Source organism: Dermochelys coriacea, chromosome 8, assembly GCF_009764565.3.
Source record: "Dermochelys coriacea isolate rDerCor1 chromosome 8, rDerCor1.pri.v4, whole genome shotgun sequence".
NCBI classification, from domain to species: domain Eukaryota; kingdom Metazoa; phylum Chordata; order Testudines; family Dermochelyidae; genus Dermochelys; species Dermochelys coriacea.
In genome coordinates this window covers 67,594,084-67,612,132 of record NC_050075.1, presented here as the reverse complement: position 1 = coordinate 67,612,132, position 18,049 = coordinate 67,594,084, and the positions used below count along the sequence as shown (strand labels likewise).

General features: G+C 39.3%; 1 long non-coding RNA gene across 1 annotated transcript; it reads right to left on the bottom strand.

The window, feature by feature from the left end:
• Positions 1-233: 233 nt before the first annotated feature.
• On the bottom strand, positions 234-17,807 carry LOC122455505. The gene is made up of 3 exons (XR_006273726.1): positions 17,742-17,807; positions 2,387-2,482; positions 234-896 (listed from the first exon to the last, which is right to left on the bottom strand). It is a non-coding gene; the product is annotated as an uncharacterized LOC122455505 (long non-coding RNA).
• Between the last annotated feature and the right edge of the window lie 242 nt (positions 17,808-18,049).

Below are 18,049 nucleotides of genomic sequence, written 5' to 3'. Positions count from 1 at the left end.
TTTCATCCTATTACTATTACTCCAGTTTACAAGGTCATCCAGATCCTCCTGTATAATATCCCGATCCTTCTCTGAATTGGCAATACCTCCCAGCTTGGTATCATCTGCAAACTTTATTAGCGCACTCCCACTTTTTGTGCCAAGGTCAATAATAAAAAGATTAAATAAGATTGGTCCCAAAACCGATCCCTGAGGAACTCCACTGGTCATTCCTACACTGATTCCTACATTCCTACACTCATTCCTACACAGTTCAGCAGAAACTCTTACACGGGAAGCAGTACAATTCAAACAATATTACATTTATGTCCATATCCCACCTAATTTCAATGTGGCATAATTGCATTCTTGTATTTCTAAGTGTTCTTCAAGTGGAGTTAATCACGCTTTTCACAGTGAAGCAGTTCCCACATAGGAGAAACCCTTGCTTCCTCCTTTCATACTCTTCCTTTCTCCACCCCAAACTCTCTACCCAAGCTCTAGCAGCATACACATTCTCTGTTTGTTGCATATGTGCAAGAAGGGGAAAGATTGTCTACAAAGGGACTGCTTGCAATAGCGGGAGACTGAACAGGATGACCCCAAAGATCCCTTCCAGTCCTCTGTTCCTTTGAAGGAAGACATGTTCTTGAGAATGATGATCATACTTATCTTGAACGGGATGTTCTTCTAAAAATATTGATACGCTTTGAAGATAGAGCTTTCAAATGTGCAATTATAATTCCTGCACAGCTGGGTAAGTTGACAGGTAGGTTGGATAAATCAGCATACATCTTTTAAAGTAGTTGAGCAATTGCAGTCAGGTGGGACTTGCCATTATTGGAGCAGTGTTACCACAATCTACTGACAACGACATGCCTCAGCAGCTTCATCATATCTCAAATGTTCAGTGCTTTCTGTAGATGAAATATGAGTTATCAAAGCAATTCTCATAAGAATACTCCAATACTGAACAGCTGCAGGAAACCCTGTGTTTGTCTTAATTTTTTCCGCTTCTATCTGCCATCACATCTTTGTCCCTGCAGGTCTCCTCTGCCAAGGGCTAAATTCTACCTTCAGGCCTTTGCCTCCTATCTCCCATTTTTATAGTAAGTTACACAAAGCAGCCTCTAAATCAGCACCCTTCCACTTGTCTGAACTGACACAGATCAGAACATTACCCCAGTTGTGCCGGTTACCCCTCTGTTAAAACTACACAGATTCAAAGCACTAGACTAACTGACCAGTGTCATGTGACTGTCTCTTTAAGTCCTCCTGGTTTCTCATAGAGACCCCCTATTGAGCAAATGCAGGTTTTGTGGCTCAGAGGAAGGGAAAGAGATAGCAGGAGAGGGATGGCCCAGCCTGGACTACAGTCAAGGAGACAGACTGAGAAACTATTCTTATATATGAAAACTATTCTCGTTTTTTCATAACCAACAAGTTGATTCTTCCCAGGAGCAGCTAGCCACAACTGGATCATTTTATCACACTCACGTCTCCAGAGAGACTCTGCCCAGAACTGAAGGACTTGTATGGCATTTCTGAATTGCTTCAGCTATCTCCGGGATGCAAGGACTCACAGAGTTCCTCAGTGTGCTTAAAAGTGCCACATCAAAAACGAGCCACTATCTAAGGACTTGATCTAAATCCTGCTGAAGTCAATGGGAGACTTTGATTTCCTTGAATGTAACTGACATTGGTTGTTCAGAGATCTTGCATGTACATTTAAAAACATGATTGGTATTTGAAAACAAAATGAGTTGTGTGTCATTTATGCTAGGAAATGCTAACTATTTAAGGAGAAAATACACTGTCTAGAGTAACTTATATGGAACTATACATATGTTACAACACTAACAGAAGTCAGGTCTTTAACAACAGGCATTTTGACCCAAAATGGGTAGTATTAGGAAAATGTCATAATTCTTCCTAAGCAACCTTTGTTCCTGAATCAATATAGACTCAAAAAGAAAAGGAGTACTTGTGGCACCTTAGAGACTAACAAATTTATTAGAGCATAAGCTTTCGTGAGCTACAGCTCATTTGTTAGTTTCTAAGGTGCCACAAGTACTCCTTTTCTTTTTGCGAATACAGACTAACACGGCTGCTACTATGAAATATAGACTCAATTTCACATACACAAACTATGAGAACTTTGAAAGTCTGCATTTACTTGTCAGCCTACCTAGATCCTTATCCCATAGGTGACTGGTTATGTGTCCTTTTTAAGGGCCTTTACACCTAAAAAGTATGTTTGCATATGTGCTTTGTCATATAATGACACAGGGCACAATCCTACAGCCCTTAGGCATGCAAAACTCTCGGAACTCAAGACCATAGAAACTCAATGCCTATTGATTATTTTCTGTACAAGAGCTATAAAAGTTGGGTGATATTTCCTTACCGCTCTGAGTAGATTACATTGCTCCATTCATTTTTTTTTTTTTTTTTTGCAGCTTCATCTTTGAAAGATCCAATCTTGATCCTCTCTTCACCTTAACTTTTTTAATAATACAGACTGAGAGAGAACACATCTAAATGGAAATTGCTTCTCAAGATTGTTGTAATAAATATATGCCAAGCATATCCTATGGGTAGGTGGTGTTCGTTTTTCACTCAAAACAGTTAGGCTTGGGATGTGCAGAATTAGAACCGATTCCATATCTTGCATTTCTTAAATTGTTAAGGAAAGTGACATTTTTCAATGAACATTATTTTAGTTTATTTAACTAATGAACTATATGACACTATAAAACAAACTCATTTATATTATTTGATGGGGCACATATTTACCTTCAACAACATTGACCACTCATTAACAACAAATAATCAGCATTACCTACAAAATAATCAATACTCAATGAAACTCCATGAGTCTCAAGAGAGAATTTTGACCAAGATTTACTTGATATTTGCCTTATATGTAAGCATGTATTTCTATGATAAATATTTTCTAGGGTACTCTATTGTGTAATGATCTTTAGGATTAATTGTCGGGATTGTGAGGTTTCAGCAAAACATTTTTAATTAGATGCAATTATGTTATTAGGATGGTCTATAACTATTACAGGTAAATAAATACGTGGCTGGTCCTTCTGTATTTAAAAAAAATAGCATGAGTTATATTGTCCTAGAAGTATATATTCAATACGCAGTAAAGTCAAAAGTAAGATTTAAAAATTAACATCCTGGACTCGTTTTTGCTCTTACTATCTTAATTCCATTGAAGCAAAAGAATTTAAACTGGTGTAAAGCCAGAGTAAGAGAAGAACCAGACCCATTGGTTTTATTTGGAAAAATTCAGTCTTGTCAGATCTATTGGGAAGCAAAGGCAAGGTTGAAGATCAAATTAGACTTCTCTTGCTGAACTTAAACATCTGTGGAAAATTAAACATTTATCCAGATGGATCCTCAGAATAAATCTTGGCTTTTTTGGCCCCTTTGGTACCATATGTCAATTGGAGATCCTAAATGAAGATTTAGCGAAGTGTATGGCCTTAAAAGTAGCAAAATATTCACCTCAAAACCATCAGTATTCCTGAGAACAAAAGTTGTGAAGCCCTTAATTGAGCAGAACTCCCACTGAGAACAACGGGAGTTTTGTTCAGTTAAGGGCTGAAGAATGTGGCTTTGAATACATAGTACGTTATTTGCTTTATGAAGAAAAGACTTTTACAGTTATAAGCTATTGGCCCAAGCCAGACAATTCTGCTATATGTCAGGATTAATTTTACACACACACACACACACTTCTTTTCTTCCTTTATATTTTGTGGAAGTTATAGACAGAAAAGGAGAGCTGTGCAAATAACTGATTTTTTTGTTCTCTGGCTGAACTGAAAAATAAAAAACAAAAATAAAAAATAATTTCATATAAGCCTGAAGCAAATATATATCTCACTGGGTTGAACTTTTTTTTTGACCCAAAAAAACCCCACCTATTATTTCATTTTTGAGCTTTTTGGCCTTTTATTTTAAAAGTGGAGTAAATTTTAAAACAAAAAGTTGTCTCAAATTGAAAAATCTAATTGTTTCTTTTCAAAAACATCAAAGAGACATTTCAATTGTTTCACATTTTTATTATTATTATTAAACAATTTGGCAAATTTGATATGAATTCATGAGATGTCTCAGTAAACCCAATCTGCATTTGTTCAGCGAAAAAGATTTTTGTCCAAAAATTTCATCCAGCTCTAGAGGTAAGGATCACAACCAAACAGGTCTTTATTGCATCATGCAACCCGAGAGGCTTCAATTGGATGGAATCCTCTATTTGCTAAAATATTTACTTATGACCAAATTCTGCCTTTGGACCTGCACAGGTGCTTCCAGATCAATTTCAATGCACATGGCAGTTCATTAGTACAAGAATTTGTCCTTGGTTTGACCTCCTTGTTCAATCTGCCTCTCTCAATTTCTACTGTAGTTTCTTAAACTCTAATTCTTGAAGTAACTGTGCATCTCAAACTTAATTGTTCTCAGTTTACTGTATTTTCCACTGATTTATCCGAAGGGAAATTAAAGTATTCCAAGAGCAAAGATTCCCATTTTATTTTCTGACATACATTATGAGTAGCCCCATTCACTGACTAGAGTGAATCCAGAATCAATCAGATTAAAAACCTATACTACACCTGTGATGTTCAGTTTGCATTTGTTCTTTAATTTTATCCACTAAATTGGAAAATGTTGGGATCAAAATGAGATAGATTAACCTGTCACTTATTTAAAAGCTACACCATTATGGTAAAAAGAGAAAGCAACTGTTTGACAGCAGGTCTGGCAAATTGTCCCTTTCCTTTTCAGAATATTTGCTCAGATCATTTTATCTCATGTGACAAAACAAAATGCTTCTTTTGTTTTGTATATGTAAAAAAAAACCCTAACTCAAATGCAGTTGGGGGGCAGACACGCTAGGTTTATTTTGTTTCACTGGTTTTATAACAAAAATGAAAGTTTCCATTTTGTGTGTTTTTAATTATTATTCTATAACTCTTTCCCATTTTAAGAAGATTCCTCTATTTCTTGTCCTAATCACATTTTGGTATTATCTCACTACGTGAGTTTTATGCTTTTAATACCAACTAAAAACACTTTGAAGGTTGAGAAGTATAAGTGTGTGTGTGTGTGTGTGTGTGTGTGTGTGTGTGTGTGTGTGTGTGTGTGGGGCATAGTATGTATACATGTACAGTGGAGTCGCATCTTACTCCGGGTTTAGGTTCTAAAGTCAGCGCGTAAGATGAAAATCGCGTATAGTCAAAATTACCCTTGAAAATCCCTTAAAATACAGTATACTGCACTTGGTTTTTTGTGTATACAGCCCTGTACAGTAATGTATAAAATGTATAATGTACAGTATATAATAAAGAGTACATATGCAAAATATAATTTTACAGTACTGTATTTTTAATTACAGGAGGTAATTACAGGGGGTCGTCAGGGCCTGTTGTTGATCCAGGAGACGGAGGTGAAGGAGAGCTTGGGTGACGGAGAGCGAGTAATAGACGAAGTGGTTGACTCCAGTTCAGCTTGAGAAGTTGATTGCGTAGGCTCATCTGCTGCTTGTTGTTTTTCCTTGAAAAACATGATGATTGGCAACTGTCGCAGTTGTCTTTTGAGCTGCTCAAACATTTCTAGATATGGTCTCAAATAGTCCATATACTATGTGTGATTTTGAGGCTTCATACCATAGAGGGATCGTATTCAGAAATTAAATCATTCAAGTGTTTTGCTGCTTGGAACACTTCAGCAAATTTATGAAGATTCCAACTTGCTGGCTCTTCCTGTTCGTCGTCATCATCTTTGTCTTCTACAGACGACTTTATCAGTTCCTCTAACTCTTCATTAGTCAATGTTTCTCTATGGCTCAATTTCTTCCTCAAGGATGTCGACGAAGCCATCACCACCCACTTGCCTGCCCACTTGAACAATGCATTTCACTTCTTTGTCAATGGTCGGGAAACCCTTAAAATCATTCACACATTCTTTTCATAGGTTTCGCCAACATGCATTGACTGTTTCAGGCAACACTTTAAAGTCCTTTCTCTTCAAGGTACCACTTGACCTCTGGAATGAAACACTTGTGGAACCAATCCAGAAATAATGCTGCTATCAGCCAAGCCTATTTATTTGATTGCCAGAACACAGGCAGGAGATTTTTGTTCTTGCCTTTTAGGGCACAGGGATTTGCAGCTCTGTAGAGCAAGCCCGGCTTTATTAAATGCCCAGCCACATTGCCACAAAACAATACAGTCACACAGTCTTTAGCTGCTTTGAAGCCAGGGGCTTGTCTTTCTGATTTCGAAGTGTAAGTGTGGTTGGGTATTTTTTTTTCCAGAAGAGCCCAGTTTCGTCAGCATTAAAAACTTATACCGGAAGATAGCCCTTTTCTTCTATGATTTTCTTTAATTGTTCGGAGTAGGCTTTTGCTGACTCTTCATTGGCAGATGCAGCTTCTCCACTAGTCTGCACGTTTTTGAGGTTGCAGTGGTTCCTAAAACTGTTAAGCCAACCTTGGCTGGCTTTGAATTCCTTCTCATTAGAAGGCTGTCCCTCTTCAACAGGAGGTTTGAACATCGCAGAGAGACTAAGAGCCTTTTCTTGCAATGTGTTGCCATCAACAGGCACACGTTTATGGTTCATGTCTTCCAGCCAGAAGTTTAATGCCTTTTCAGTCTTCACCAAAGTCTTATCATGCACCTGGCTCATCACCTTAGCAGTTATTGGAGCACTTGATGCCACGGCTTGACAAATTTCTCTCTTGAATCTTGATGGCATGGATGCTAGATTCGTGGCAGCCATATTTACGTGCCACGTTGGAGACTGACATACCATCTCTCAATAAGTCCAACACAGCCGGTTTTTCCTCCAGCATTGGAACAGATCGCTGTTTCTTCGGTTGAGCACCAGATGAAGTAGTTGACTTGCATTTAGGGGCCATGTTATATGAAAAATACGTACAGTATCTTTAAACACTAGAATCATATTCAGCACAGCGAGATGCTTACACTATGAGAAGCACACAGGAACTGAGACCGACTGAGGGAACAGCAGATTCACGTCTCCCATCTCAAGCTCGCTGCAGGACGTATGCTCATTGAGTGGAATGGTGGGTGGAATCACGGGTGGAATCGCTGCACTAGGTAACAAGGTATCTTGTTATTTTTCTTTTTTTTTGCCGAGCGTGTATAGTTGAATTTGTATAAGTTAAATGCACATATGATGCGACTCATCTGTACATCTATACATAAAAACTGATCCGGTAAATATTTTATTTTGCTTTATATAGCGTGGAATATGTCTAGATGCGTTCAGATGGATTGAACAATAAAATTAACATGACAAAATGGGTTTTAAGTCAGGAAACAGAACAGTAAAGCTATTTCCTGAGTTATTTAAACGCTTTTATTGGAGAAATGTCATTACATACTTGAGTTACACTGAAATATAATTATATAAACACCACAAATAACAATGTTTTACCAAGAAAAACAGAAGTTAATAGAGGGAAAATATTTCCTGCCATATTTCTTCATTTTAGGATCAGGTTCTCATTGAAATTTAAGGAATAAATCACAAGAAAGGTTCTAAATTTCTTTTAAGAGGCTATTTCCCTAGTCCTTATGCACATGCTTAGCTTTACACATGAGTGGCTTCATATATATGGTTTAGGGCTTGATCCTATAGTCTTCACTCCTGACAAATTCCCATTGACTTCCAAAAGATCATTTCAATGGAATTTTGTCTGAAAAATTCTGTCTGATTGATCCCTGGATAATAATGTTTATTATTTTTATTATGCTAGAAGATGGAAGCTTATAAAAGGCTGCTTACCAGCAATTAGTCCTATTCTTTTCTTGTTCCATGTACTGGATATTGTCTCTTATTACTTACACTTTTTGTCTTTTCTAAAGTATGTAATAAGAAGTAACCATAAATATCACCTGGCAAGAGTTCCTAACTGAAGCAAAGGGCTGTGGAAGGGAGGGCAGAGAGAGGAGACTAGATTAAAATACCATCTGACAATTAAATGACTGATTAGTTCCAGAAGTTTTCAATTGTTTTTTAAGGAATTTTGAACTGTAGTAGATTTTAACAGCATCAAAGTATGGTTCTATTCTGAAAATGACTCAGTAAAAATAGCACCTGAGGTTCAACATTTATTATCATTCAGTGATTTTCATATCAAATGTGTTCTGTTTGGGTCATTATTTACCCTTATTTATACCCATACAACCAATTGATTTTAATAAGATTTTAAAGAAGTGACCAAGGGCAGAATTTGGTCCTTTTCCAGACCTGAAGACCAACCTAGCATCTGAAAGTCAAGCCTGGTTCTTTCCAGTTCCCCTATCATCATCACCAGTGAACTGACCCAAATGAAGTGTGGGTGGGTGTGTTCATAGGTGTGAGTAAGATACCACTGCTCTACGCATCATGGAAAAAATTTTGTAGTTGGAACGTAGGTCCCCATCACTCTCCTCTGTGTGAGAATAAACCAGAGCAGAGTAAAGCTATGAAGTTTTATTTTGAATTTGACAGACCAATATTTTTAAAGCATCAATTACAAATTAAGCAATTTGTATTGTTTCTTGCATTAGCATAAAATTGCTTGTCAGCCAAAAAAAAAAGCACAATTTTAAATACATAATAAATGAGTTGAAATATGTACCCTATTGTATGAATTATTCATCAGGTAGAATATTTTTTCCTCATGCCTCGAAACTGTTTCCCGACCTAATAATACCAGTTCCATATATTTATCATTATACCTTAGCACTATTTCAGTCACAGCACTGATTCTCATATTGCCCCCAAGCTCCATTTTTTATTTGCCTTACTAAAAGTTAATGATTTATTAAATAAGATCACCCAGACCCGAAAGAAAGACCAATTTCTTGATGTTCTGTTTTTTTTGGGGGGGGGGGATGTTGTAAGACAAGAATCCATTTTGTTTAATGTTTTTATTTAAAAAAACCTCACATTGAGTGACTTGTTTTAAATACTGTTGAACTGCAGTATTTAAAATGCTACTAATTTAGCTCAGCCTCTTCAGGTACTTTATTTCTCCACACAGAAAGATGAAACATGTTGACATTAAAAGAAATGAAAAGACTGTCAAGTTAGGCTACCATAAGCCCCCAGGATAGGGAGAATATCTATCAAAGATAAATAAATCAAATGCAGGTGAAAGGGAAGGAAAGAGGAGTATAATAAGGTTAGGAAAAAAATTAGGCAATAATATTATTCTGTCTCAAGCAATGGAATACACTCTTAGAACATAGATTTTTAGATCGATATCTGTATAAACACGCTGCTTGCCTATAATGCACTTATTTACTTTCCCAGTATCAAAGTCATGTGGATGCAACAGGGAGCAGAGTGATCCAAATTTACTGATGTGCCTCTGTTATGAAAATCTATTCTCTCAATAGCTAAGGATGAAGCTAGTACTGTACAATACATATTTGGACAGCCCCTGCCTGGGTGGGCTTTCAGTTGATGGGCCCTGTTCTGCAATCTGATCTATGTGATGTACCCTTATGGCCACTCAGAATCCTGCTGAACTCAATGGTGCCCCACAAGGGCACCATCTGCATGGATTCAATGGCAGGATCAGGGCCTAAATCACAGACACAAAGCAAGATGCACAGACAGGGAAGGAGCTGGCATAGACATTTTATTTATTCCTTGTTCTATTGGAGTCTCACAGAAGAAGTAAGTCTTTACCCACTTGTTGAATGAGGGAGTGAGGACCTGGTATACTGGAAGTGGGAGGGGATACCAGGTATAACAGGCAGGATTGGAAGAAGGTACAGCCAGGGGAGTGGAAGAAGGAAACAAATTACTGTTGAGGCTGGATGTTAGAAAAGGGAGATGTGGATTTAAAAAAAAAATGCAACAATCTCCCTTCCTGAACATTTTCCTAACTTTATTGGGTTTGTCATAACTCCATAGTGACTTGGCCTAGAAGCTGCTAGGTTCTTTCTGTGAATTGGTGTAGATGAGGGTGGCTGCCTTTGGCTAAATATGGTGGAAGAAGGTAAGAGTTGTCTAATTATTAAAATGGCTTATGAATATATGTTCCTTTCCCACCACCCATAGGACCTTGATTAAATCTCCTGCAAAATCTTCATGGCCTCCACTCTCACTTGCCATGTCCCAGAGGTTCTAATGTAGATAACCACAATGGGGAAACATTGGGCAGAGCACATATAGTGAAGAGCGGAATAGAGAGCCATATGACGATGAAACAAGAGGGAGAAAAATGACATCGGAAGCTGGGGAGATGGTTTTAAGAGAAATGAGTTTCATTTTTGCAAAGCTTGCAAGGGTCATAAGGGCTTGTGTCACTGATCCATATGCAATTGGGTTTATAAAAGGAAATTCACTATCCCAATCCTTTGTTAAGATGAGCTAAGGTTGTAAATCTCTCCGATATAAAGGGGAAAGTCCCCCTGATCCTGTGCTATGCATACACATTCACCCATCCCCCGCCGCCCAGGAATGATCTCAGTTTGTTTATTTGCTCAGACTCACACATTAGAATATAATCTCTCTCCATTTCTTCCCTAGAGAGGGCAAGCTCAAGGCTAATACTGCCCTGCATTTCAGATAAAACAAATGCACCCACATTGGATGAGTCATAAAAATGAGATTTTTTTTGGCGGGGGGGGGGGGGGTAAAATAGTCCAAATAGTTTTTTCCTCTCTCTCCCTGTCTCCTTCAAACCCATAAAATTTCATGAGGAAGCCAATTAAATGAAGCAGATAGAAGGGGAAAGAGAAGAATGGAAACAGAGAGAGAGAACTTCTCTCTTCTTCACTTATTCTAATTTTTTGTTGTTGGAACTCAGTTGATTGAATATATCTCATCACATTTTCAGTAGAGTTTTTAAAAGGCTTTAGAAAAAAAACCACCACCTCACTATTTGTGGCATAGAAATGTGATGGCAGGGACAGATTAGTACAAAAGTCCATTTTACCTGGGGCTCAAAGGAAGAAATCTCTGCAAACACTCACTACCTCCTAGCCACATTTGGAACCTACAAAAACGCAGCACAGGATAACACAAAATGCCCATACACTTTGATATATAGCATAAAATGTACAATAAAGGTAAGCTGGGGAGGACAATATATATTAATCACGTCTGTGATGGAGAGTAAAGTATTCTCCTGGATCAGACGATACGGAGCCACAGAAGAGGAATATGCCACTTCTACATCAGCCATGGTAATAGCATTAGAATCACCCATGCCTTTTTCTGATGCTTTTTAGCTGAACAGGAGATTTCTCTCTTTCCATGGTGCCCAAGCAGGGCAGGTTGCAGACAGGCACTGCTGGCCTGAATCCTTTCAACATAATGCTTAGAGAAGATGGTAAAATATGTGCTTCTATTTAAGCCTCGTTCAACCATTCCTGATGCTAAATGTCAAACTTATATTTTCACTTTGTAAATGCAGATCACTCTTCGATGCTCAGGCATGTACATAGAACATGTGCAGTTTAGGACTGCAGAACAGCAATCACTGCTGGTAGATCATACAAACAGCCCTCTATTCAAACCATCTTTGGAAGGGAAGCACTCAGCATCTTAGAAAGAGAGTCACTATAGTGAGACATGGTGTATTTCAGGGGTGGCCAATCTGTGGATCTGGAGCCACATGTGTCTCTTCAGAAGTTAATATGCAGCTCCTTGTATAGGGACCGACTACAGGGCTGGAGCTACAGCCTCCAACTTTCCAATGTGCTGAGAGATGATCACTGGCTCTGCCACAGGCCCTGCCCTCTTCCCTGAGCCTGCCATGCCCTCGCTCCTTCCCCTCACTCCCGAGCCTCCTGCATGTCACAAAAAAAACTGATCAGGAGGTGCGGGGAAGGAGGGAGCTGCTGGTGAGCAGGAAGCACTGGGAACGGGGGAAGCTGTCATCATATTACTGTTGCTCTTTGGCAATGTACATTGGAAAATTCTGGCTCCTTCTCTGGCTCAAGTTGGCCACTCCTAGTGTATTTAATGCAGCGGAGGAAGAGATAATGAAGTGTGTGAAGGGACAGATAGTAGGTATGTGGTGGGGCAGGGATGGACAATAGGGTGTGAGTGCATGTTTGGAGGTTGTTTAAGTGGTTAGATGCCTAGGGGTGTTTTTGGCCCTGACTCAGCAGAGAACTTAAGCACTTGACTAACTTCAGCACATCAGGAGTGCCATTAACTTCAGTGGGATTTGTGGTGTGTTACCAATTAGGCATGTGTTTAAGTATCATGCTGAATGAGGGTTTCAGTTAAAATGGGTGGGCAGGAAGAACAGGGGAGGAGAGTTGGAGGGGAGGTGGAAGTCAAGAAGGAAGGAGAGACCGGGGAGTGCTTGGAAAAGGAAATAATGGAGAATTGAGTGCTAGAAAAATGAGGGAGAGAAGTATGGGGTGGAGAAAAGGAAAGATAAGGAAGAGCAAAAGCAAGGGAGACAGAGTACGTTGAAATTCATTATTAAAGGATGATACCAAACTAAGCTAAAGTAAAAGAATATTTAATTTTATATGCAAATCATAGGTTTGGAGTGGTCCACAAAATTCAACTATGTATATAACAGACACAAACATATCTGGTCACTTAAAGGGCGCTTATTGCTGTTCAAAGTGTATTGCCCTGGCTACTTGTGCCCAGCAGTGCAGCCCTAGACTGGGAGGAGGGTCACCAGAGCTCAAGAGAACTAGGAAAGTTCTTTTATGGGGCAGAGAGCAGAGAATTGCTGTTTGATTGCAGTCCAGGCTGGGGGAAGAGACCTGCAGCTTCCCAAATGTTCTGATGTGCTTACACCTCTGGAACATCTCTGCTCCTTCTACCTGCCCAGCTCCTGTCTACCAGTTCTGTATTTCCCTTTCTTTGAGCCCCTCCAGTTCATTTGCATACTGACCCTTTATCCATCCCTGAGCTGGGAACTGATGGAGAGAAGGGACTAGAGGGAAAGAAATGTCTGCATTTAAATTATCTTTTTACCTATTCCCACCTGCTCCCTTCCCAATCTCAGCTGCACTTCCAGCAGCAGTTTGTGGCTCAACAAGCACTCTCAGCTCTCCCTTTCCATTGAAAAAAATGAAATCAGGAACCTACATTAATGTTTTCAGGCGAAGTTGAAAAATGACAATGAATATTGAGCTACATTGTGCTGCTCAAAAGCCAGCTAAGCTCAGGGGGACGGGAGAAGGGAAAGTGACCTCTAAGAGTAGGGATCCATTTCAAAAAGTGTTTACAATTGCCTGGAGAAGCTCTGGACTTTCGTTATGGTGGCTTGGAAGCAGCTTGCATATGTCCAATGGCATAAAATAGCAAACAAACTTGGAGGAAGAACTGTTGGAGGGGTTGAGGGACAATAACGATAAGGAATGATTTGACCATTGCAGAATTTTGCTCCAAGCTTGCGGCTTGTGCTAAAGACTATTTTAATCACCCAGACTTTTATTAGCCAGGCAGAGAAACAATTATTAGCAAACACTTGCGCATCAGCATACTTTACTTGGCTTTATTTTCTTAACAAGAGGACCAAAGTAAGCAACTCCACAAGCATGCTGGAAACTAAAGCATGAGGCAACCTCAATACAACTACCTTCAAATTTGGTGATGAGGCCTCAGTCATGCAGAGTTTTGTCTGCAAAAGGCAGCTTTTGAGAGCAAAACAGTGGAGGAGTACACACTGAAATGCCATTTTTGGTAACAAAATAAAACCACCTTGATGAGAGACAGTTTTTTGCCAAAAAGTTGTGTTGACAAAGTGCCAGTGCTGTTCGTTATGTCAACAACATAATTGGCCTCCTCCAGTATCCCAGAATGCCCATTGTGACCCCTCTGCTCACTGTTTTGAACTCAGCTGCCCTGCAGGCATGCACCTCTCCCCTTTTAAAGCGCTGGGAAGCTTTGACATTCCTCAGCCTAGAGAGCTCACTAAGGATTCTGCTCCTGGTAGCTGAGGAGGCTCTGGGAACTCTGAGGAATCACAGAACCATAGGCAGGCAGGCAGAGTGGGCTGCTGCTGTGGGAGAGGCAGGGAAAAGACTGTTGTGAAGAGCTGGGGGCTGATGTGGGGGGGTCCCCCTCCAGGATTCGTTGTTCAAGCAACACACCCACTCCCCCCCCCCCACACACACAATCTCTCTCACACTTCCCCAACACAGACTGTTTCTGTCTCTCTCTTCCACCCCCACCCGCCCCTCCAATACACACACACACACACACACACACACACACACTTCAGTTGAAAAGCAGCTGGCAATCTAGTAGGATGCCCATGGAAGATGAGGTTGAGAAACCTGCATCATGTGATGCTGTACCTGCCCCATGAGGCATCCCTTCCCAAAGAATCGTGTGGCCAGCTGCTCATTGGGGTATCTACCCACAGTGCACTGCTCTCTGTGTCAATGCAGGAGCTCCTAGTGTGGACACATTCTGCTGACATAAGGAGCTTTGTGTGGACATGCAACAGCAGTTTAATAAAGCTCTTAAATTAAAGCGGCATAACTTTTGTCAACAAAAATTTGAAGTGTAGACAAGGCCTGAGTTACTGTGTAAAATTCCAGCTACTGGGAAACTCTGATATTCTGTACCTTCACTACTACTTTGTACTTTGTAAAGAAGGGTGGAATATTTTACTGAAGGCGTGTGAATTGCATGTTTACTGGGCTACAAGTAAACTGGAGACTGGAAAGAGAAATTAAAAAGTAGAAGTCCCTTCTTGTCTGCTCTCAGTACAGTTTTCTCCTTGCCCTCTTTAACACCCTGAGTGCAAACATATAAAGTTAAATTGTCCATCCATTAACTGAGAAGGTTTCAGTACTGTAGGGTATATGGCATGCTTGTCAGTCAAGTGAGTGTCACTGTGTTACTCACCATGTCACTTAGAATGTGGCATACTAGAAACTGGCAGTAAAATATCACAACAGATGTGTGACCTGGCTGTCGCTTCACTGAGATGCATGCAAGATGCTCTAATAACCTTCAGTCTCTACTCCCTTGTTTTGGAAACAAATACTTTGTGCATTTTTGGAAATCATTGCCTGGGATACTCCACTGAGCAATAATCCTTCAGAATAAGATTTCTGACTTTAGTTGTCCACCACCAATATCAGTGTTCTCTAGAGAATGTTAGTCCCAGCTAGGATGATATTCTCTGTGGATGCAGATTAAAGAATAACCAAGAGATCTGATGAAGTGAGCTGTAGCTCACGAAAGCTTATGCTTAAATAAATGTTAGTCTCTAAGGTGCCACAAGTACTCCTTTTCTTTTTCCACAGATCATTTTGTTGGGGAAGAGATGCAATCCCAGACCTGAAGAAGAGCTCTCGGTAAGATCAAAATTTGCATCTTTCACCAACAAAAGTAAGAAATATTACCTCAGCCACCTTGACTTTCTAATATCCTGGGACCAATACACTTACAAAAAATACTTCATAACCAGAGCTTTAATTTTTGCTAAATAAAGCACTTGATGTAAGTTTATTGCCACACCTCAGTTACATTTTCTATTTTTTAAAGTACAGGTGAGACTAAGAAAATTAGACCATGTTGGAGGAAGAGAGGGAGGTAATAGGAAGATTAGATCTGTGGCACAGGCAATGTCTTTATTTACAGGGAAAAAACACAAATGAAAAGATTAACCTGACCACTGAGGACAAATTTAACATAAGCCTACGTCAGGCTCATCATTACCAGTATGTCACTCCTAACCTTGAAAAGCTTTAATATTAACTGAAAGAAACAGAATAGAACTAGGAGACAAACCTCAACAAATTGGTACTCCAAATTCTATGCATCAGTAATTATCCATGGGTTTCTGCCCTGAGAAGAAGGGGGGGCCTAAGTTATTTAGCAGAGTTATTCATCACACATTTCCAGGACATGGTGACTTCCATAGGCCCCTTTTGTGTAGAGAATAATTGAGGCAAAGATATCATCCCATCCAATCCCACCCCACCTTTCATTACTCTTCCAGATTCAGGAAGGTAGAGACAGCACCTGCCAGCAGCTATTTTGAAGAGAAAAGTTAGTCTAGCAGAAACAGGAGGAAAATGGAGGCTCATGAAAATGATTACAGGGGGCCAATGTCTTGACAGACACTTTTCATGGCAATGGGTGGGTGTTGCTGAGTCCAAAACATCGTGGGTGGGACCAGTGTGGTATGGGACTCGGTTATTTGAGAAATTTCTCCATGTCTAGTCAAGACTGTGACACCATTTGTGACAGCCTTGCTATTGACTCCTGAGGATGAACTGCCTAAGGAAGGCATCAAGGCTTTTCCAGTGGAAGGCCCAGGCCTCTGGAACCTGTTCTCTCTGATTCTCTCTTTCATAAGTTTCAGGATGCAGTGAAAAAAAAGTTAGAGCTTACAAGTGTTTAAATAAGCTCCAGAACATTTTTAGCCATGGGTTGTATATTTATTAGTGTCTCTTCAATATTAAGGTGCCAGATATTCTCTGAAGATTTGGATTATTTGTAGTTGACGTAAAGTGTCCAGATTCCATGACAATGGACAACTTTAAAAGAAAAACTAATCATTCAGATTCCTACCCAACAGCTGCAGAATTTTGTGTATTTAATTTGGGATTAGGTTTTTCTCAAATTGAGTCCTTGGAGCATGTGGTGCATCTATGGCTGACACCTGTGAAAATGTAACTTGGAGAGAAAATATCCAAAAGCAAGATAAATAGAAAATGCAAAATACTATAAATATAGATTGCACAGAATGACATTTTTAATCAGATGAATAAGCAATCTCAGCAAATTCAGATATAATTTACCAATAGTTAACATTTCTGTACAACTATCTATTTTTTTTAATTTAAAGGTCATAACTCATGTGCATTCATTTATACTAAGTTTCTTAAAATACAATTTATTTTAGACATGATTCAGCAGGTATGGGCACTTCCATTAAACCTAAAGGTTCAGTATTTTCTAAATAAGCCCGCTCTCTTTTGTGGGCACAAACCACATTCTCTCTTAACATCTGCAGTTGTGTCTACAAATCAGAGTAATTGCAATTTGAGCTGACAGCTAATTCTCCAATCACCAATTCTACAAGTGAAAATTCCATTCACAAATACTGAGGCAGTGGCTTGAATTTATAGAAGGGCTCAAAATTCACAGCTGGGGTCAGATTTTCAGAAGACCTCAGTTCCCATTTAGGCTTCAACATATATAGTGAGATTTTCAAAAAAGCTCAACCATCTGGTTCTTGTTTAGGTGCTGAGATCTTTCAACCTCACATGTAGGTGCTGATTACTTTTGAAAATCTGATTCTACATAAATGGAACAGCTAATGTAATGCCAAACAATTTCTATTAACAATGGTATAATACTGGTTTACAATTAAGAACTAAAGCATTTACCCAGATGTCTATGATCAAATAGATTCTGAAACATTTTACAATTTTATCAAACCTTGATTAAGAAGACAAGCAATTTTTTTTTTCTGGAAAAGGATGTTGACGTCCTTTAAAGGTGGGGAGGGAAGGAAATGATCACTTTAATGATTTTCTGTCATGTCTCTAAGCTGATATAAAAGAGGTGAATACCAGACAAAAAGTTACATCACTAAATGGCAAAAATGGCAGTGAATATAGCACTCTCCTAGGGAACCTTTATCACTGAGCTGCTTGAGTTAGGCTTTTCTGAGCAGCCTGTAGTTACCCTCAGTTCATGCTGGTCAGGTCTTTTACCAAGAGAGTTTTTCTTTCAGTATTTATGTAGTGCAGCAGGCAACTGTTTACCTCAGGGGCATGAAAGTAAATCCGGATGCATTTGATCCATAGTGCCACAGCAGCTCTGTTGCCTATGGAAACAAAGGCTCCTTTTGCTGGAGTTCACACAGCAGGGGCTGTGATGCCAGATAATCTCATCAATTTCAGCCACTGCATTATTTGCAGGTATTTTGCTGCAATATCTATGTATAGAAAGAGAGAACAAATACATAAATAAAATAGTATATCTAATATTGCAAAATTATATGAGAGGATTCCTGAGTTTGATGCTAATAGCATGTTACCTTATTTAAACAACATAATCCCCTTTTATACAA